The sequence below is a fragment of the Clytia hemisphaerica genome, unplaced genomic scaffold (assembly GCF_902728285.1).
Source record: "Clytia hemisphaerica strain Z4C2 unplaced genomic scaffold, Clytia hemisphaerica genome assembly, whole genome shotgun sequence".
In the NCBI taxonomy this organism is placed as follows: domain Eukaryota; kingdom Metazoa; phylum Cnidaria; class Hydrozoa; order Leptothecata; family Clytiidae; genus Clytia; species Clytia hemisphaerica.
Genome location: NW_027103363.1, coordinates 190364 through 212841, shown reverse-complemented (window position 1 = coordinate 212841; position 22478 = coordinate 190364). Strand labels below are relative to the sequence as shown.

At 36.0% G+C, this 22478-nt stretch overlaps 1 long non-coding RNA gene across 1 annotated transcript; it reads left to right on the top strand.

Annotated features, from left to right (window-relative positions):
- The first annotated feature begins 19666 nt into the window (after positions 1–19666).
- On the top strand, positions 19667–20843 carry LOC136822983 (uncharacterized). Its single transcript, XR_010848977.1, has 2 exons — positions 19667–19854; positions 20354–20843. It is a non-coding gene; the product is annotated as an uncharacterized lncRNA (long non-coding RNA).
- The last annotated feature ends 1635 nt before the right edge of the window (positions 20844–22478 follow it).

Sequence of the window (22478 nt, the reverse complement as noted above, 5' to 3'; positions counted from 1 at the left end):
GAGTGAGTATTTCCCGTCAAGGGCGCGAGAAAACCGAACGAGATTCTAGTCTTGCTCAAAAAACGAGCAATAAGAAAATGGCGACTGGAAAATTTTTATTGAGAAAAAATGTAATGTTTACGAGATCTTTATTGATCATTTTGTGGCTGAGCAGTGTTAATATTAACTGAAATAGGTCATATTATTATTGAACTATCATTATGGAAAGTTTCAAAGCATATTTTTCAGTGATGCTCGAGATTCAGCTGGATATGATTTTTAATGTGAAACTTTTAAGTGTCAAGCAAATAGGTAAAGCACCAAAATCATGAAGTATATATATATCTCTTTTATCACCCAAAGTAGTTAGGTATATAATATGTACAGTTTTAAAAAGAAGCGGAATATAGGACATAAAAAATAAACAAAATATATACAAAGAAAATAATATGTTTAGGGGGTAGGAACAGAGCATTTATAACTGTCAGGTAGATCAGAGTAGACAAGGGGATGTAGGGGAAACCAGAGGAAAAGGGATAAGACATACACGTTTTTTTTTTTATAAGAACAAACTATATAAGAACATAAGGCTTCGAGGCCCAAAAATTTAAGAACATTCTAAGAACATACCAAGGCTTTGGAGACTTAATAACATGCAATTTCTTAAGAAATTACATCAAAATGCTCAAAAAATGCTGAAAATAAGAACATTTTAAGAACATTTTTAGGCTTCAAATCCAAAAAACTAAGAACATCCGAAGGCTTCGAAAATTTTTGACGTTCTTATAAAAAAAAAACGTGTACGTGGTCTGAATAGTTATTGCTCTGTTCTTGCCCTCTGAACGCGTTCTTCAAGGATTGCTTTAAAAGCAACACGATTTTCAAATGAGTACCAGTTGTCAATGTAGTATTTGCACTGATCAATTAAGTCTGAGTCATAATGCTGATGAGTACGTTGGAAATTCACTTTTCCAGATAAAATGTCCGTTATGTTCAGGTTGTTGTTGATTATAACCTGTTTCGACTTAGATATGAAGCTCGAGTTACACGTGCGAGTGTATAGCATCTTACATGTGTACTGTCTTGTGGTTTTGTTAGCCAAGAGTTGGTTGATAAGTTTCAATTTTCTTCTTTGGATGATGGAGCTGGCGTCTGGGATGTCGTATAGTTATAGAGATATAGTTCTTGCTGTATTTAGAAACATTGAACAGGGACTTGAGGCATGATCTAGCCTGTGCGTTGATACTGTCAAGTTCTGATTTACTTAGGTCGACAAGTTCAAGACCATACATCAGTTTAGGGATGATCAGAGTGTTGAATAAGGAAACTATTGTGTCAGGGTGGCAATGTCGTACACCAGAGGCAATGAGTGAGGAAGTGACCGACCATAACTCAGCTATTCGTGATGACTTGTGATTTTGTAGACAGAGTTCATTTCGCTTCTTCGCCCATTGAAAGCCCAGGTGAGATAACGTCTCTTGAGGAGTGATAGCATTATTGTTTAAGACGAGACTTGGGGAGGGTAGATTGGACATTCCTGAGATGACAAATTGGGTTTTCGATTTGGAATGGTTGAATTTGATGCCGTGTTCACGACCAAAGTTTTCACAGTGGGTGACTAGTGTCTGTAGGTGTTTTAGTGATGCGCTCAGCAATACAATATCATCGGCATATACAATGATACACGTCTGCAGATCACCAGGTAGTGTGGTACCAATGTTAAGGGCTTTGACACTCGATATTAGGTCTTCAGTATAGATATTGTAGAAGTAGGGTGAAAGAATTGCTCCTTGACGGACTCCTTGAGTTAGCGAAAAGTAGTCTGAGGTTGTTGAACCGTAACGAACTGATGCTGTACCCTTGAGGTAAAGTTGGATGAGAAATGATACAATTTGACTTGGAATATCTTTCTGACAGAGTTTATTGAATAAAGTGAGCCAATTACAAGAGTCGAAGGCTTTTTCCCCGTCAAGGCTACACAGGCGAGTTCTGTCTGTTGAAGTACCGGATGGTGTCTTGCATAACGAGTTCAGCATGAAGTGTTGATGCACCGCTGGTGAAACCAAATTGGGATTCGATGTGATTGCGTAAGGTAGGGCATCTCTCAAGGATGACAAGTTCTAACAGCTTGGTGATGATCGGTAGAATGCTAATACCTCTATAACTATTTGCGTCATTGAGTGGTTTCTTTTGAGATTTCAGCAATGGGATGATGATTGATGTACTAAGGATGTCAGGGATGTCAGGGATGTCCTTGGAAGTCAAAAATTTGTTTAAAAATTTAGTTAGGTAATTGATAAAAGACTCACTCTGGGCATAGAGGTAGTGTTCAGCTGTAATCTGAAAGGGGTCACGAGATTTCCCCCCATTGAGATGCTTCAGTGCGTTCGACACTTCTGTTTTCGTGATGTAGAACGATTCATCTTGAAATGATTCTTGGAGTGACGTGAGGAGTTCTTTTAATTTGATGTTAGTCTCTGAGTTATCGATACCTGTAACCCTTGGGGTGTTCAAGAGAGTGTCGATATGGTCATGGAAGTCTGTTGTAATGTCTGATTCATTAGTCTTGTTGTTAATCGTGTACAGCTTGCGTGGTCCTTTTTTTAGGAAGTTGATCTGTTTCCAGTACGAGGAGGGTTTGATTTTCTTTAGTTTATCGACTTTGATTGATTGGTTGTCTCTTGATGTTTGGAACGTTTAACCAGTTTGCGAAAGATTTTGCGAGCAAATAAATATCTATTGTAACTCACATCTAAGTTTGATTTTGGAAAACCGTTCTCTCTCCAGATGTTGAACATACACTTCAGATTCTTGTGAGCGTTCTGTAGTTCCTCGTTCCACCATGATTTTGGGGTGAAATTGTACTGAGTTCGGTTTTCAGAAGTATAACAGTCTCTAGCAGAGGTACGCATGATATTGTGAAGTTCATGTATCATTGACTCTGTATCAGTCTTGGATGTTGTTTCAATAAGCTCAGACACGCGACTGCGGTAGTCCTTGGTAAATTTGCTATTTTTCCACATAAAGCTTGGAACAGATTCAGGTTCTTCCGGGTGAGGATCGTCGATAACGTTATGATGTGGGCATGATGGTATATTTATTGTGGCATCGACTGGTAGATGGTCTCCAGTGTTAGTTGCATCAGGTAATAGAACAGATGTATGTAGTACGGTTGAAGATAGTGATTGTGGCACCAGGATATGGTCAATGTACGAGCTGTTCGGTAGAGAAAGATGGTGATAGGTGTAGGTGGGTCCTACACCATGGGTTATGTCAACCGGTAGGAGATTGTTATCGAATATGAATTTTGATAGGTGGCTGGAGAGTGCATTGGATTGGGCTGTTCGTGAGGTAGTCGGTTGATCAGGACAGCATTGAAAATCTCCAAAGAGTAGAGGGTCAGCAGTATCACTGAATTGTCTGATGATGCCTGTTATTGAGGCTAACTGAGAGTTGTATGTATCTATGCATTGAGACTGGCTTGACTGTGAGTTCAATGATTGTAGGTATACCCCTCCAATTAGCAATACATTGTTTTTGTAGATAACTTTGACTATTGTGGCATAGTCCTCCTGAGTGTGCTGAAATTCTCAAATATCGTTTTCCGTAGTAGTAAACACGTTCCTCCAAACGGACGACCAAATTGGTGTGTTTTTATTCAACTATCTTTGTGCAAAGTTTCAATGTTTATTTTTCTATGATGCTGAAGATACAAGAAGATATTTAATGTTGAATTCTTTTGCTAACCAATTTATACAGAACTATCTCTTCTCTTGCTTCTTTCAGTTAAATAACAATGTAGTCAATTTTGAACACTCAAGAGGAGAAAGAGATTTCTATTTTCTCTCGAAAATGTGCATATGGATCTGAGAAGTGAAATGAAACTCATCAACAAGACAAGAAAGCCTTGTTCAAAGAAGATTTTCATGGTTCGTACTTCAAAATATGGGACATTTTTGTTCATCCAATGACTTGAAAAATCAACTCTGGAGACTGTAGTCTACATAACTTCAGAATACTTTGATAGAATCATGGAACGGGGATATTATTTTCTCGATAAAAGCACTGTATCATGAGATTTTGCACGAACCAAATAAAATGAAGCGAAAAGTAACTCTACGCTACGATGAACGAAAAACTCTGGTTTTGAGCATCATATTGTACTGATTTGGAATTTTATGAAATAATGTTGAGGAAGTAGCAGTAGGACCATTAAATTTAAAATCCTGTGACTATCATCGAAAATAATTAAGATAAAACCATCGATCAAGGGACTTTGTCTTCTTGTGCTTCTGGCGTGGTTCAACTCTGAAGCTACATATCTCTGCATCCTTTTTGAAAGTCCTCGTACATACTATGATTTGGGAACAGTTGAACATATTTTTCATGTACCAGTGTGTTTCGTTATGGATGGACATAGCTGCATTTTTTACAGTGGTATGGATATGCTGCTGTAAGAAGAACTGTTTACATTTTATTTACGTTGTTAACTTGAGTGAATGTGGAATATTGTGACTGGTGTTGTATGAAGTGACGATAAATACATATACTCAATGATAAAATTTTAAGATATTAAAACATTTTCTGCTAAAAAAAGGAAGTATTTTTTCACCAACAGTTTTGATGAAATTTTATTTTCTAGGCAACTTTTTTCCCTATGAAGTGCTACTGTGTGAAAAATTCTGAGGGTGCTTTAATTGAGAATTTTTTTTTGAATGGAAAGAAATATTTTGGAAGGCAACTTCAAAGAGGAGGTCATAATTATTCAAATACTTTTGCATCACTCTTGATAAAAGTGAAGCCATAAAGAATTTGTAAATACTTTATATAGTTTTCAAAATCCAAATGTATATACAGGAATTTTGTAATGTGATGTTATTTTTTTCAAAAAATGTTTTATGCATTATCTACTATTTGTTATTGGCATACCGGATAAGTGGGATGGGGGAACCCGGGAACCTAAAGTGGGAACCTAAATGAACACCTGAAAAGTGGGATGGGGGAACCTAAGTGGGAACCTAAATGAACACCTGAAAAGTGGAATGGGGGAACCTAAGTGGGAACCTAAATGAACACCTGAAAAGTGGGATGGGGGAACCTAAGTGGGAACCTAAATGAACACCTGAAAAGTGGGATGGGGGAACCTAAGTGGGAACCTAAATGAACACCTGAAAAGTGGGATGGGGGAACCTAAGTGGGAACCTAAATGAACACCTGAAAAGTGGGATGGGGGAACCTAAGTGGGAACCTAAATGAACACCTGAAAAGTGGGATGGGGGAACCTAAGTGGGAACCTAAATGAACACCTGAAAAGTGGGATGGGGGAACCTAAGTGGGAACCTAAATGAACACCGGAAAAGTGGGATGGGGGAACCTAAGTGGGAACCTAAATGAACACCGGAAAAGTGGGATGGGGGAACCTAAGTGGGAACCTAAATGAACACCTGAAAAGTGGGATGGGGGAACCTAAAGTGGGAACCTAAATTTTTATTTTTATTATTATTTTTTTTTATTATTTTTTTTTTTTATAGCAATATATTTCGCAGGTCTATTGACCTCTATGAAACAGAACTTTTGATTTTACATTTTATAAATTTTTTTCTCCCTTTCTTTTATCAAACGCTCTTTGAAGACTTGTAAGGATGGTGCTTCAACAATATCTTCTTCTAGATCATTCCAAGGTTTCACACTTCTGTGAAAAAGAGAGTTGCTTTGGTAGACTCTCATACCGTCATTAGCAAAGTTCCTTTGAAGCTCGTAATCATGCTGACGTCGTGGTCGTGTTCGAGGAGTAAATTTCTCTGATCTTATAGACTCGTCATAAATGTGGAGGTTCTTGAAAACTTCCACCATATCACCAACTTGCCGCCTGGTCTTTAGGCTAGGTAGATTGATGAGTCGTAGCCGATCTTCGTATGAGTAGTTTCTATAGCAACTAACTAGCCTTGTAGCTCTTCGTTGGACGCCCTCAATTGCTTTGATATATTTGATTAGCCTTGGAGACCATACTACATGTGCATATTCCAAATGGGGTCTGACAAATGCAATGAAAAGCGTTCGAAACATATCTGGTGAGAGAAATTCGAAGCTCCTAGCCAACGATAGAGTTAGCTTTCTTGATTTTACTGAATATATGGGCTTCAAAGGTCAGGTCACTATCGATTATCACTCCTAGATCTTTTTCTTGGTCAACATGTTCTAGAACAGATCCTGCTATGGTATAGGGATGGACATATTTGATGTTCCAAAATTTACCCAGTGTTAAAACATGACACTTGTTCGGATGAAATTCTAAAAGCCAGTCCTTTGACCAAATTTTAAACCCTTAGAGTGAACTTATTCTCATTTTTGCTCATTTCCACCCTTAGAGTGTACTTTGGGAAGCTTGGAAAAAAGGGCCGCACGTACGGTAGGTCGTTTACCTTGAGTCCGCCCCCCCCGTGGATCTATACCTATGTGTATTGAAACGTGGCAAGCCGTGCAATATGTTCTATTTTACTATCAAACATTCTTAATTAATGAAGTGTATTCACACGCTGTACTGTTTGGTTGGTACAGAAAGAAAAACGAGCTATAACCGGTTAAATGCTAAGCGACCCCAGCCCTGACCCGAAAATTGGAGCTGCTAATAAAAAACAATGTGTATTGCATCAAGAGTGAACAAAAACTAGATCGTAAATAATGTCTTACTAGATTCTGTATTCAAGCAAATTACACGTTTTTTTTTTATAAGAACAAACTATATAAGAACATAAGGCTTCGAGGCCCAAAAATTTAAGAACATTCTAAGAACATACCAAGGCTTTGGAGACTTAATAACATGCAATTTCTTAAGAAATTACATCAAAATGCTCAAAAAATGCTGAAAATAAGAACATTTTAAGAACATTTTTAGGCTTCAAATCCAAAAAACTAAGAACATCCGAAGGCTTCGAAAATTTTTGACGTTCTTATAAAAAAAAAACGTGTAGATCCGTGCAAAAGAAAGAAGAGGCTCTAAGTTATCCATCGAGCTATGAACGAATACTTCTAATTCCTTCTAGATTTGAAGATATGACGGTTTAAAGTTTAAAGTTTAAAGTCAATTAAGTCAATTAAGTCAATTTACTAAAAAGAACCTTTCAAAAAGATGCACTATAAAGCTGCTGATAAATAAACATGCTTTTTTGAGCTACTAGTAATTGAATAAATAAATTCCCTTTGTTTTATTTTCAACATTATTGTTTGCGAACCGTAATGTAAAAAGTAAATAACTGGTGTTCTTATTATGATAAAAGGTTTTTTCTTTCATTGCATATAATATCTTTCTTATCTTTATGTATTTGTTTTTAAAGAAAAATATTTCAATTCTATTAATAATTAAACAACTTAGGTTCCCACTTTAGGTTCCCGGGTTCCCCCATCCCACTTTTCAGGTAAAAAATATGTGCATATCTTTTCTTCTTAAGTTGCTTATATCTTCTTCAGCAAGAGAGTGCTTGACCCGGAGGAAGCATTTTACACAATAAATAATTGTGGTATAGAATTTTTGACTGAAGATCGTGACGAAAAGTTGCGTGAAACTTTAAGTATCAAACAATTCTTATCTCAACTTCAATTTATTGTGCATATCTTTTCAAAATTTTCAAAATTTGAAAAGTAAACACAAATCGCCATTTTCAATAGACCTATTTATTTAAACATAATTTTTTCTTCCATTTTTTCGAGTGGTCACATCAAAAAATAGATAAAAATATTTGTTGTTATGACAACAGCTATATAAGCGGAGGTAAGTCATTTGGTGTGACCGCACTCTTTATGTATTTGTTTTTAAAGAAAAATATTTCAATTCTATTAATAATTAAACAACTTAGGTTCCCACTTAGGTTCCCCCATCCCACTTTTCCGGTAGTCGTTTAGGTTCCCACTTAGGTTCCCCCATCCCACTTTTCAGGTGTTCATTTAGGTTCCCACTTTAGGTTCCCCCATCCCACTTTTCCGGTGTTCATTTAGGTTCCCACTTAGGTTCCCACTTAGGTCCCCCCATCCCACTTTTCAGGTGTTCATTTAGGTTCCCACTTAGGTTCCCCCATCCCACTTTTCAGGTGTTCATTTAGGTTCCCACTTAGGTTCCCCCATCCCACTTTTCAGGTGTTCATTTAGGTTCCCACTTAGGTTCCCCCATCCCACTTTTCAGGTGTTCATCTAGGTTCCCACTTAGGTTCCCCCATCCCACTTTTCAGGTGTTCATTTAGGTTCCCACTTAGGTTCCCCCCATCCCACTTTCAGGTGTTCATTTAGGTTCCCACTTAGGTTCCCCCCATCCCACTTTTCAGGTGTTCATTTAGGTTCCCACTTAGGTTTCCCCCATCCCACTTTTCAGGTGTTCATCTAGGTTCCCACTTAGGTTCCCCCATCCCACTTTTCAGGTGTTCATCTAGGTTCCCACTTAGGTTCCCCCATCCCACTTTTCAGGTGTTCATCTAGGTTCCCACTTAGGTTCCCCCATCCCACTTTTCAGGTGTTCATTTAGGTTCCCACTTTAGGTTCCCAGGTTCCCCCATCCCACTTATCCGGTATGCCTTTGTTATTTTGTTCATCTGCTCTTGATGAAACACAAAGAACACAGGAAAACAAAAAAGAACTGTTTATATCTTCTCATCTCACAATCTCTTTGTGTATAGAAAAACTCTTGTGTAGTATTTACATTGGTGAATCAATTTTGGCATAGCAAAACAGAAAATTTCCTTCATATAAGTATGATAGAAGACAGAAGAAATTACACGAAAGATTTTTCATTCCCCTCCCAACTTTTTTATCGCAAAGTATTTTTCGGTTTGTTTAGATTACGAAAACGAAAGTGAAAATCCCGTTCGACCAATCAAATTGAAAGTACGCTAGATTTCAAAAGATGCATTATTCCTCAAAAACAAAAGGAACCGCTAGATACAATCCGTCGTGATGATTGCGGCGCGTTTTAGGCGCGTTCTGGATGAGTGGCTTCACTTTTTCTTGCCTGAGAAAGGTTAGAGATTCTTCTCTAGCCCTTCGGACTTTAAACTCAATGGAGAAGACATTGCATTACCTACAAGTCCTACATTTTTACCTAAGTTTCCATATGTAGAATTTAAAAGATCGGCTGTAGAAATTGGCGCGTTTAGCAAGACTCTATCCATGATATGCACCATTGCAATGTCTTCCACGGAACCCAACAGTTGATTGAAAGTGACATATTGACTGATTTAAAGTCACTTACAACCAATCAGCTGTTGGGTCCGTGATATAATGTCAGAAGACATTGCAATGGTGCATATCATGAATTGATCGTGCGAAAACATAAGAGTCCCACAATTAAATGACTAATACATTAATCACGCAATCACATGATCACGCAACCACGCGATTACACTGACAGCCTTAATAGAAAGAAATCATGACCACGCTCAATCTTCCTTCTATCATTCTTATGACGTAAATTTTACACATAACTCAAAAAATCAAATTTCCTTTAAAAACGATAGTATGTCATTAACAGCACAACCGGCCCTAGACTATAAATAGAGAGTTAATGTTCTGCGACGGAGCCGGTAAGCTTCTGATTCGACTAGATCCTGAATGTTGTTTTTCTAAACAAATTCATCAGCATATAGAATTTCGAGCATGATTATTGATCATTATAAAAAGATAACCGAAAAATCGAAATGTTTTACTTCAAATTGTCAGCTGCAAAAAGTTTCATAAACTCCGTTCGCTGAAACAAAGCAAATGCAGCTCCGAGACAAACTCGAACCCAGTACTTTAGTTAACGTCCGTCCTCCGTGAAGAAAAATCATCCCAAATCTTTTAGGAAAGTCAAAAACTTTACAATTTTGTTCTATTTGTATCATTTCAATCAGTAAAATCAAAAAGTGGTCCAAGGGGCTACACGTTTTTTTTTTTATAAGAACAAACTATATAAGAACATAAGGCTTCGAGGCCCAAAAGTTTAAGAACATTCTAAGAACATTCTAAGGCTTTGGAGACTTAAAAACATGCATTTTCTTAAGAAATTACATCAAAATGCTCAAAAAATGCTGAAAATAAGAACATTTTAAGAACATTTTTAGGCTTCAAATCCAAAAAACTAAGAACATCCGAAGGCTTCGAAATTTTTTGACGTTCTTATAAAAAAACAAACGTGTAGCTGGGTACGAGATTGGCTCCAACAACAATAGAGTTTTCCTAAAATCTGTTAACGGCACTGTATTCATTTTCCTTTTCCTTTTTTCGCGAATCAGCCAAAATTTCGTTTAAAATGGCCCTGAAAATGCAAATTTTACATGGAAATCTTGTTAAAAATTTTATCTTAAAAACTTCGAGTGGATTTAATTTCGTGACTCAGCAATCTCGAGTGATTTCTATTTTCGCAAAAACGGCGAAAGTTCTAGACTGGAGTCGTTTATAATGCGTGTAATACTAATAATACCAATACTACTAATAATAATACGGGATTTAGTTTGTATAAACGACTGGAAGAATCCGGTGTTCCAACCTTATAGATACAGGGGCTAGCTACGCAGAAACTTGCGTAGCGAGAAAACAATTTATCAAGCAACAACAAACTCTCAAAACGAAATCAACTCAAATGAAAAACTTTCAATACACAACTCCACACATATTTTTTTTGTCAAGAATTATTTTGAGCAGGAAAAAATTATAATTGCAATATTGACACTTTTCTTTTGTTTGGAGTTAGTGCACAAAGGTTTCTAGACGACTAAAATTGTTCCATTCATTACTTTTTGCTTTATTTCTACTATGTATGTATAAATTAGTCGTCTAGCTTGCTAGACTACGAAAGTTCGTGAAAACGCAAAATTAAATTTCGCGAAAATTCATCCAATTAAAGTATTGCTTATGTTTGACTCTTCTAGAAATAATTTGAATAAATATCAGCCCAAAAAGCACTCTAGCTAGATCACTTGTGGTTTTTGAAAAATTTAAATAGTAAAATGTCTCAGGTTTTATTTTTACGTAAGTGTTCCCGTTTCATATCAGGACAGTGTCTGCCTATTGTTATATTGTGCCAAATAAACAAAAAACAAAAAATGTTTTTCGTTTCGTTTCCTCGTATCCGCATCAACTCAATGTGAAAAAGGTTGTAAATTAAAATTGATGAGTAAGCAAACGATATCACTCTTATTTAAAAACAAAACCTTTAAGAGCTGACGCTTGACCCACCTTGTTTCAAAAAAAATTTTGAAACAAACCCTAAAATATAGCACTCTAAATTTCATTAGTGTATGTACAAGAATGCAAAAATGTTTTTTTTACTTGCTATTTTTCAACCCATGCTTCAAATCTAAAAAAATTATGTATCGCTGAAAAGAAAATTTAGAGCACTGCAATTTTTGAAAAAAAAAAACTATTCTAAAAGAATTTCAGAAAATGATGTGAAAATGAAGAAGAAAAATAATGAATTTCTCATCTCTTAGTGCTTATGATGGAATCCGTTTTTAGTAAAAACAAGAGGTACTTTGAAGCATCTTTTCAATTATTTTCACATAGAATTATTACATAGCAAAGGTCTTAGAAAGTTGCCCAGTGAAGTGAGAAATCTGTGTTCGAATCGAAAAATCGAAAGCCCCAGGAAAAAAAACCATCGTAACCCCAAACCTTTTGAGTTACTTTGTAAAATGTTTCGAACCTGAATTTAAATAAACTAAATACAGTAACTGAAATCAGAGGTCAAGAATATCTAACTGCTATAACACAACTATGAACGGATTTTTCAATTTTAGGGCTTGGAGACACAAGAAGTTTTTTTCGCGTTGGTGCAATGCAACATGCTCCACCCCACCAACCTGAAACGCTTTCTCGTGTCGCCACCCCATTTTTCTTTTAATAACATTTGTGCTTCTCTCATTTTTGTCCCTGGGACAATGGAACAAAATTGATTCGAATCACCACGAGACACGCACTTTTGTTTGTTGTGTTGGTGGAATGAAGCATGTTGCATTGCACCAAGGCGAAAAAAACTTCTCGTGTCCCAAAGCCTTTACTTTACAAATTTTTTTTTGAAAATCACAAGACTTTTGCAGCACGTACATTCAAATCCAAATTGATTGTAGCTGAAAGTTTATAACTGTTACCATCAGTACTTTATATGTGCTAACACCTCATTCAAGTCAGAAAAATAATGCTGACAAAAGATTACCTTTACTAGTTATCTTTTTTATAGTAGGAACAAACTTTATAAGAACAAAAGGCTTCGATGGCCAAAAAATTAAGAACAAGTTAAGGATTGTAAGGCTTTGCGGACTCTTAAAGACCCAATTTCTAAAGGAAAATGGTTAAAAATACATTGAAAATGGTGAAAATGAGAACATGCTAAGAACATTTTTTTTAGTTTAAAATCAACAAGCAACATGCTGAATGGACCTACCTAATGATTAACATCAGATGAAAATAAGAAAAAAGTGACAATAATTGTACAAAAATTCAGAATGGAAAAATAAAGCTTGTGTGTTGAATAATGTAAAATGGTAAAAAGGAATTTCCCCAAATACGAAAATCACTTAAACCATTCAGGCCTAAAAAACCTTTTAAGCTGTTTTTGGCCCAAATTTGCCCAAAAAAAATTTCCTTAAAAATCTGGCTCCTTCACATTTTGGGCATTGCCATTTTGCATCATTGTGCAAAAAATCAGAAAAAAATTATGAGCCAACATTCAGAAAAGCTATATTTTCTTATTTGGTTGAAGGGAATTTCCCCAAAATACGAAAATCCATCTTTTAAGACGAATAAGAATTTTCCAGGAAAAACCACTTCAGCCATTCTTTAGAGAATCTTGCCCTCCATCTTTGTACAAAAAATCAGAAAAAAGTAATGACAGGATTTTGCACAAAGTCCAAAAAACCCTATTTTTAGGCAGTTTTTGGCCCAAATTTGCCCAAATATATTTTTTTTCGAAAATCGGGCTCCGACACATTTTAGGCATTGCCATTTTGTATCATTGTTCAAAAAATCAGGAAACAAGCAACATGCTGAATGGACCTACCTGTTGATCAAAATCAGATAAAAGTAGGTGTTCTACATTTTACTATTGGTATTGAGCAAACACAATAAGTTTTAGAACAATGCAAAAACGTCTGATTTATTTTCTTTTATCATTGTGTAACTTGGTCGTCTTTTTTTGAAAATTTTATGACGAAAAAAAATTTTCCGAGAAAAATTATTTCAGCCACATTTTAAGGTACCTTGCACTCTATCTTTCTGACAAAAATCAGGAAAAACTAATGAAGCAATTTTGCACCAAGTCCAAAAAACCTTATTTTTAGGTAGTTTTTGGCCCAAATTTACCCCAAATTTTTTTTTCAAAATCGGGCTCCGTCACTTTTTAGGCATTGCTATTTTGTATCATTGTGCAAAAAATGAAAAAAAAATAATGAGCCGATCCCGAGAAAAGCTGCTAACAGGAAAATGGTAAAACAGAATTTCCCCCCAAAAAGAAAATTCGTATTTTACGACGAAAAAAAATTTTCCGAGAAAAATTACTTCAGCCACATTTTAGGGTGCCTTGCACTCCATCTTTCTGCCAAAAATCAGGAAAAACTAATGAAGCAATTTTGCACCAAGTCCAAAAAACCTTATTTTTAGGTAGTTTTTGGCCCAAATTTGCGAAAATCCGTATTTGACGACGAAAAAAAATTTTCCGAGAAAAATTACTTCAGCCACATTTTAGGGTGCCTTGCACTCTATCTTTCTGCCAAAAATCAGGAAAAACTAATGAAGCAATTTTGCACAAAGTCCAAAAAACCTTTTTTTTAGGTAGTTTTTGGCCCAAATTTGCCCCCCAAATTTTTTTTTCAAAAATCGGGCTCCGTCACTTTTTAGGCATTGCTATTTTGTATCATTGTGCAAAAAATTAAAAAAAACTAATGAGCCAATCCCGAGAAAAGCTGCTAACAGGAAAATGTTAAAAGGGAATTTCCCCCAAAAAACGAAAATCCGTATTTTACGACGAAAAAAAATTTTCCGAGAAAAATTACTTCAGCCACATTTTAGGGTACCTTGCACTCTATCTTTCTGCCAAAAATCAGGAAAAACTAATGAAGCAATTTTGCACCAAGTCCAAAAAACCTTATTTTTAGGTAGTTTTTGGCCCAAATTTGCGAAAATCCGTATTTGACGACGAAAAAAAATTTTCCGAGAAAAATTACTTCAGCCACATTTTAGGGTACCTTGCACTCTATCTTTCTGCCAAAAATCAGGAAAAACTAATGAAGCAATTTTGCACCAAGTCCAAAAAACCTTATTTTTAGGTAGTTTTTGGCCCAAATTTGCGAAAATCCGTATTTGACGACGAAAAAAAATTTTCCGAGAAAAATTACTTCAGCCACATTTTAGGGTGCCTTGCACTCTATCTTTCTGCCAAAAATCAGGAAAAACTAATGAAGCAATTTTGCACAAAGTCCAAAAAACCTTTTTTTTAGGTAGTTTTTGGCCCAAATTTGCCCCCCAAATTTTTTTTTCAAAAATCGGGCTCCGTCACTTTTTAGGCATTGCTATTTTGTATCATTGTGCAAAAAATTAAAAAAAACTAATGAGCCAATCCCGAGAAAAGCTGCTAACAGGAAAATGTTAAAAGGGAATTTCCCCCAAAAAACGAAAATCCGTATTTTACGACGAAAAAAAATTTTCCGAGAAAAATTACTTCAGCCACATTTTAGGGTACCTTGCACTCTATCTTTCTGCCAAAAATCAGGAAAAACTAATGAAGCAATTTTGCACCAAGTCCAAAATACCTTATTTTTGGTAGTTTTTGGCCCAAATTTGCGAAAATCCGTATTTGACGACGAAAAAAAATTTTCCGAGAAAAATTACTTCAGCCACATTTTAGGGTACCTTGCACTCTATCTTTCTGCCAAAAATCAGGAAAAACTAATGAAGCAATTTTGCACAAAGTCCAAAAAACCTTATTTTTAGGTAGTTTTTGGCCCAAATTTGCCCCCCAAAAATTTTTTTCAAAAATCGGGCTCCGTCACTTTTCAGGCATTGCCATTTTGTATCATTGTGCAAAAAATTAAAAAAAACTAATGAGCCAATCCCGAGAAAAGCTTGTAACAGACGAACGGACAACGGTCAAATTAAAGGACCTCCCGGTAGGTCCAAAAATAACGAGTCAACATTGAGAAAAGCTATATTTTCTTATTTGGTTAAAGGGAATTTCCCCAAAAATACGAAAATCCGATTTTGAGGCGAATAAGAATTTTCCGGGAAAAACCACTTCAGCCATTCTTTAGAGAATCTTGCCCTCCATCTTTGTACAAAAAATCAGAAAAAAGTAATGACAGGATTTTGCACAAAGTCCAAAAAACCCTATTTTTAGGCAGTTTTTGGCCCAAATTTGCCCAAATATATTTTTTTTCGAAAATCAGGCTCCGACACATTTTAGGCATTGCCATTTTGTATCATTGTTCAAAAAATCAGGAAAAAATAACGAGTCAACATTGAGAAAAGCTATATTTTCTTATTTGGTTAAAGGGAATTTCCCCAAAAATACGAAAATCCGATTTTTAAGGCGAATAAGAATTTTCCGGGAAAAACCACTTCAGCCATTCTTTAGAGAATCTTGCCCTCCATCTTTTTACAAAAATCAGAAAAAAGTAATGACAGGATTTTGCACAAAGTCCAAAAAATCCTATTTTTAAGTAGTTTTTGGCCCAAATTTGCCCAAATAAGTTTTTTCTCAAAAATTAGGCTCCGTCACGTTCTGGGCATTGCCATTTTGCATCATTGTGCAAAAAATCAGAAAAAACTAATGAGCCAATCCTGAGAAAAGCTGGTAACAGACGGACGGACGGACGAACGGACAAACGGACATGGGTTAATTTATAGAACCTCCACCGGGGTACCCGGAGGTAGGTCCAAAAAATTAAGAATATCCGAAGACTTCAAAAAATCTGGATGTTCTTATAAAAAAAACATGTATTATCGAACAAAATGGGACAAAAGACCTTGAAAAGTGAAAGAATAACAAAAATTTCGGAAATTCAGGAAACCAGAGACCCTTTGAAAGTTGAGAAGGCCAAGCACTTTAAGTTTTACTATGACTATGCAAATATGTCAAAATTTTATTTTGTTTCAATGAAAAATGAAAAGGGTAGGAAAACCAAGGTCCCCCAATAAGATTCAGCTGATGGCTCGAGTCGAATCTTCTATATAGGATACGCCCCTTCTCACAGACCCTGTGGCGACCCCTTCCCACTGGAAGAATTGGCTAAAATATCGTTCCCGGTGGAAAATTTTCCTCCATTTTTTGTCCCCACTGAAATTAATCAAATAACCGATCCTCACATTGAAAAATCCTATGATATTTTTCCCATCCCCACTTAATTTTCCGACTTTAAAACAAAAGAATTGAAATCCCCAGCCATAAAAAATATTGGAATGTCAATCCCCATCAAATTTTAGTCAGCTATTTTTATCCCCACTGGCTGAAAAAATCCTACCGGGTCTGTAGGAAAGGGGTGTTATGAAAAACGTCACCTTTATCCTATCCGCTGCAACAAACCCTGGATTAGAAGTATTCAAATATAATTTATGAAATAAATATAGAATAAAACGCTTGAAACTAAGGTCCCGGATATCTAGGCTACTGTGTATTTAACTGCAGTGAAGTCTCTTTAACTCAAACCTCTATAACTCGAATATCTCCTTAATTTTTATGGTCCCTTCAGTTATCAATGCTGTATAAACCTTACTCCATATCTCGAAATTTCACTCGAACAAATTTGCGTTCCCCGTGCTTGTTCGAGTTATAGAGACTCGATTGTATAATTTATGAAATGAAAAAAAGAAAATAATTCACATGAAATTAAGGCTCCATCTCTACTGACATCTCATCCCAAGAAAACACGATAAAGAAAAAAATAACCTTTAGTTGTGTGAACACTCTCTGAGTCTCCTTGTTGCAGTTCAAGGTAGTCTTTATTTGATGCCATTTCGCAACCAGGCTAAATAGTGGAAAACCCAGCCTGGTTGAGATTTGATAAATTACAGTTGAATCTCGCTAATTCGAACTCGAGCGGGGGATATTATTTGTTCGGATAACAGAGAAATTCGAATTATAGAAAGTATAATAGGGTGGGGGGCAGCTGGGCAAAAGGACCGACGGGTATGTGCGGGTCCTAAGGGTACCTTTTCCAATATGTTTAAAATGCACTGTAAGGGTCGGAAAAACTAGAGATGCACTGTAAGGGTAGAAATTTCAGAAAATTCTTGAAAAATCTAGATATTTTGACCAAAAATGCTAGAATTTTGACCATTTTTTGCACGAAAGGGATCGAAAATTTGGGCACTCTAAGGGTATGATTTTCACTGATTTTTGCTGCACTGTAAGGGTGCAATTTTAAAAGCCAATTTTTGGCCCGCACATACCGTCAGTCCGCAAACCCAGTGCCCCCCCCCGGGGGTTTAAGGTGGCAATAAGTTCGAATTATAGAAAGATTCGTTTTGTTCGTTTATCGTTTTGTTCGTTTATCGTTTCGTTTCGAATTATAGAAAGTATACTAATTTGGTTTCTCCATGACGGGGACTTAAAATAAGTTCGAATTATTATAGAAAGATACGAAAATAATGGAAGTTCGAATAAGCGAGAATCTACTATAACATGGTTCCGAAGGGATGATCAGATGGTTTGAGATATCCCAGCTAGCACACAGCGTTGTTTCAACATCAACGTATGTCCGTGAGTCTGTCTGCCTGTCTTTCACCGTAATTTTAGCGGTTTAATTTCAAGGTAGGAAAACCGTATCAGAACCCAGTTTTAGAGATTTTCAATTTGTCATATCTCAAATTTCGAAAATACATACTGTAGTTGGACAAAAAACAAGAGGTTTATTCAGGACCATGGGAGGTTTCTGCAGTCAAAATGTCTCGAACCATCTGATCATCCCAGATCATCCCTTTAAAAACGTCCTAAAGTATAAATCGAAGCAAATTTTACGAATGTTGGCCTGATCTTTAATTTTCTTCCGGCTTTTTTAAATTTTGATAAAAAAAATCGACAGTTGTGTGTTTTGCAAAAGAAATAGTATACGCACTCTCGTGTTACTATAAGATTAATATGTGATTTGAAACGGTTAGTTTCATTGACAAAAACCTTGTGCAAAATTGTCAACTACCAACGTCTTAACACCGTCCATCTGACATCCCTAACGTTCATTTAACGTTAAAACGACGTTGTGTGCCAAGCGAAGTTGTAATCTTTGGTTGACATTAAGTATTATATGGGGGGGGGTAAAAGTATCATAAAGCAAACGCGATTAAATCAAATATTAAATTACCATCCAAATACTGTAAAACTAATGCAATTTTTAGTAACAGGATTCATTTATGAAACGATTATGGCTTAACTTTGTCTGTACACAGACCCAATATCTATGGCTAATTTCAAAATGCATTGCCGTAGAGGGTCTGTTGTCATTGTTTTTTATTTTTATCATTTCAGATTTTTCAAACCGACCGCTGTAGTGGAGTGTTGATGAGAGAGGGGAGACGACGATGTGAGATGTGTTGCTGTTCAAAAATTGTACTTCATCGCAAAAGTCTCCGTATGGGAATTTTATTATCTAACACACAATGCGCACAGAGTGTACTACGAAGCGATAAACGTGAGATTCACTCTGGCTCTGGTACAGAGAAGGCTTAACTTAGCTATCAAGAAATCACTATACTGCCTTAGGAAAAACCTCTATGCCGAGAAAAATTCGTACATGGATTTTAACTACGTTAAGGACAAGCTTATAGTGATAGATTTCGTGGAACTATTTCTAGCATTAAGATTTAATGATTTAAGGGACCATAACATGTTTTAGTACCCGGCATAAAAGGAACCTAAAAGTGCAATTACACGTTATTTTTTATAAGAACAAACAAAGGCTTCGATGGCCAAAGTATTAAGAACAAGTTAAGAAAATACTATATATACTAAAATACTATTAGGTGCCAAATAAACGGGGGGGGGGGGTTTTCTCCAAAGGTTACAGATTAAAAGAAATATCTCCTAATCTCTTTCACAGATCGTTGGCAGCTCGTCTGCTCGAAAATAGCACAAAATCACAAGCTATAAAACCAGAGATTTGGGAAAAGAGGATAAGAATCGCCGCTGCCGCTCGCTGTTTTCTCATTGTTGACCATTGAATTCGGCGTCGTCTGAAGTCGCTAGGCTAGGGAACAACTTGGCCAAGAAGGTACTGCGAAAAAAATGGCGTTATGTGCAGTATTATAACAGTTCAAGAAAAACTGTCTGAATTTACTCCTTTGGAGGGGTTTCCTACTGATATAAACAACTGAAAAGCAAATAACGATCTTTTGGGGTTTCCACTGACAAAAAATCTGCTGTTGCATGCTTTATTTTTTGAGAAAAAGATGGCGGAAGCAGGCATGCTAAAATTGGATGTGAAATGGGACCTTTTTATTTTTAGCTAGTTTGCCTTACTGGAAAGTCTTTCAGAGTCAAAATAAAGTGGTTTGGGTTGGCAAAAGGTTGTAGGTGACTAGCCTAGCTTTGGTTTTTATTGGCACCTTCTAGATCTTTTTGGCACATCCTTCAAAGATAGCTGAAAAATTATATTAAAAAGTGTATTTTTTGTTTGTTAAGTTGAATAAAATTAATTTTTTTGTGTTGCAAACATAATTTTTATGGGTAGCAGTAAGGTTGATTGAATGACAACCTATAGCTTAGTTTTACATGGTAAATCTTCAAACTTTCTTAGCATTTTGATTGAAGATGGGCAGATGGGCAAAATCGACTAAAAATGTTGTTTTTTTTTCCTACAGTTTAGATGAAAAAATAATGTTATATCCTAGCAAAACTTGCTTGATGGCAATGGACAATGGATTTTAGATTTGGTAAGTATGCTAAATTATCCTTGATGCCTTTTTAGCTTCTACTAAGGAAAAAGATTTTTTTGGGGTTGAAATTTCAAGTTTTTGTATGTAACAGAAAATTGCAATCAAAGTTCTAATATTTTTACTTATTTATAAAACTATAACTATGACTCTGACCAGTTTGGCTCTGACCGGTTAGTAGATTGGCTCTGACTGGTTAGTAGATTGGCTCTGACCGGTTAGTAGATTGGCTCTGACCGGTTAGTAGATTGGCTCTGACTGGTTAGTAGATTGGCTCTGACCGGTTAATAGATTGGCTCTGACCGGTTAATAGATTGGCTCTGACCGGTTAATAGATTGGCTCTGACCGGTTAATAGATTGTCCAGTTATATAAGGTTTATTTCACCAGTTTTTGTCAGTGGTCGGTGGAATTAAGATTTGTTGTTTGTGTTCTGTATTTGTTCATGATAGCTTGCTGCAAAAATCCTAATTCCCATTTTCATTATTGTATACTTTCAGGTCAGCAGGTTAGTTACCATCATACTGCCCAGTAACCTAGATCCATGAATTATTTTGTATATCTTCACGTGGTTGGTATACAATGAGAATTGGCTTAAAATTTGTCTGAATTTGTCAAGTACAAGGTTCAATATCTTTGCAAACACCAACGAATTCTGCTAATAAGATGGACGGGTGAAAAGCATATTTAACTCAAAGGAAACAACAATGGAATCTGATGTCATGGTTTGTTTGCAGTTGGATTGAGTTCTTTTTATCCCTGTTTCGCCAGGATTTCTTGCTTGATTATGCAAATAGTCCCAAACAAGACACCAGAATGAGGCTGGACTACAATTACAAGATATGAACCAACCATATATAATATATATATATCAAAAATGCTTTAATAGAAATTCCAGTTTGGACACTAGACTATTTTCATGCATCACATTATATAATTATTCATCTTATGAAATACTCTTTTCTTGAGCATTGATGAGCAGTCTGGTTATATTCATAATTTTTTTCTCTAAAATTTTATTTGAAAGGGTAAATTGCTTTTTAACTTAGAATCACACCTCTATTGGAATTAGTGAGCCCCCCCCCTAAATCCAAGAGTGACCGATTTTTCATACACTGTTTCACAATATATATGTTTATTTTCCAAGGTGCTTTTAGTGAGGAAGGATCAAGTCAAAGTTTTTCTATTTTAATTAATTTTCTTGCAATTATTTAAGTAACTTTTTGGAAGCAATAAGACAAATAAAATTGACATAACAAGAATCAAATTAGTCCAGAAATTTAACCAGTTTATTATTATTATTTTTTGTTATTACAACGCTACCAAATAAAGATTTTTGTATAGTTTTTGTTAAATGTGTTTATTTTGTGTGATACTGTTTTGTATTATATTGCTATTATTTTTCGCTTTGTTGTGTAAACTTCAATAAGTTCTTACAAAAAAATTCATGATATTTTTGATTTCTTGTCATTGATATCATGAATTGCCATTGTTTTAGGCTTGTTTTTTTCTTTCCCTTCTCCTTCATTGTTTTAATATTCAACCAAGCTAGCTCTTTTTATATGGTTGTCAAAACACTTTAGCCCGAGAAGTACAGTAATGAAAAACTATATTAGTTTTACCAGCTTCGTTTTGTGTTTGAATGCAATGAATTTTAAATTCTTTACTAGTAATTATTTCTATTTCTACAATATAATCTGTGACATTGGTTCGAGCATTCCTTGAGGAAAGTATTTTGGCTAAAACTGAAACTTTTTGGCTCGACCTACACTGTATCCGCCATGTCCAAAATGAAAAGTGCTTATAAAAAATACCAAAATCCCCGATATTAGAAATATTTTTATTTCACTTTCGATATCAACCACGGCTGCCATTTTTTGTTTGTACTTCTAGTCTTGTGCGCATAGAATTTTCACTAAAAAGTGGTATTCTATTTGCCAGACTTAATTTTCTTTACTGTTTCCCCACCTTTTTACCATAAAAGATTTAGCCCAAAACCCTTGGGGGATTTTTAAAGGTTGGGGGGATGTCAAGAAGGGGGGGTCAGACCGTCTCCCAGGCGGTCAGACCCCTTTCCGCACTATGAAGCCATTCCAAACCTACATTCTGGGGTTATAACGAAAATAACGATAAGAGATATCGCTGAAATTAGCCTCGATCCCTTTAAGAGGGCGCAATGGCGGGCGTGTGGTGCGAGACAACAGCAGCAAAGAGCCTGTGTTGGCCGTGCGATAAGTATTTGCAAAAAAATGTTTGCCCCTCGCAGGGGTCTGCTCACCACCGCATCAAAACGATTTGCAAATAAACACTACATGCAAAAACGGCAAAAACAGACCCTGTCAGACACACATCATGAAATTGCGCCCCTGTCAGATCAGGATTTTGCAATTTTAGATACCCTGTCAGTAATTCTGCAACACTGAAAAAGGTACCCTGACCAGCGGCACGTCCCCGTACCTATTTTTGCCTAAGTGCCCCCCCCCCGGGGCGCGAAAATTGAAAAAGCTTGACACTGAAAAGACTAGACGCTAGACAGTTATATAAAAAAGGTGGCAAAGAAAAGTTGGCGGTAATTCTCAGTGTATCCTTCTCTGAATGGCTTAAAAATCAAAAAAACCCAACTGT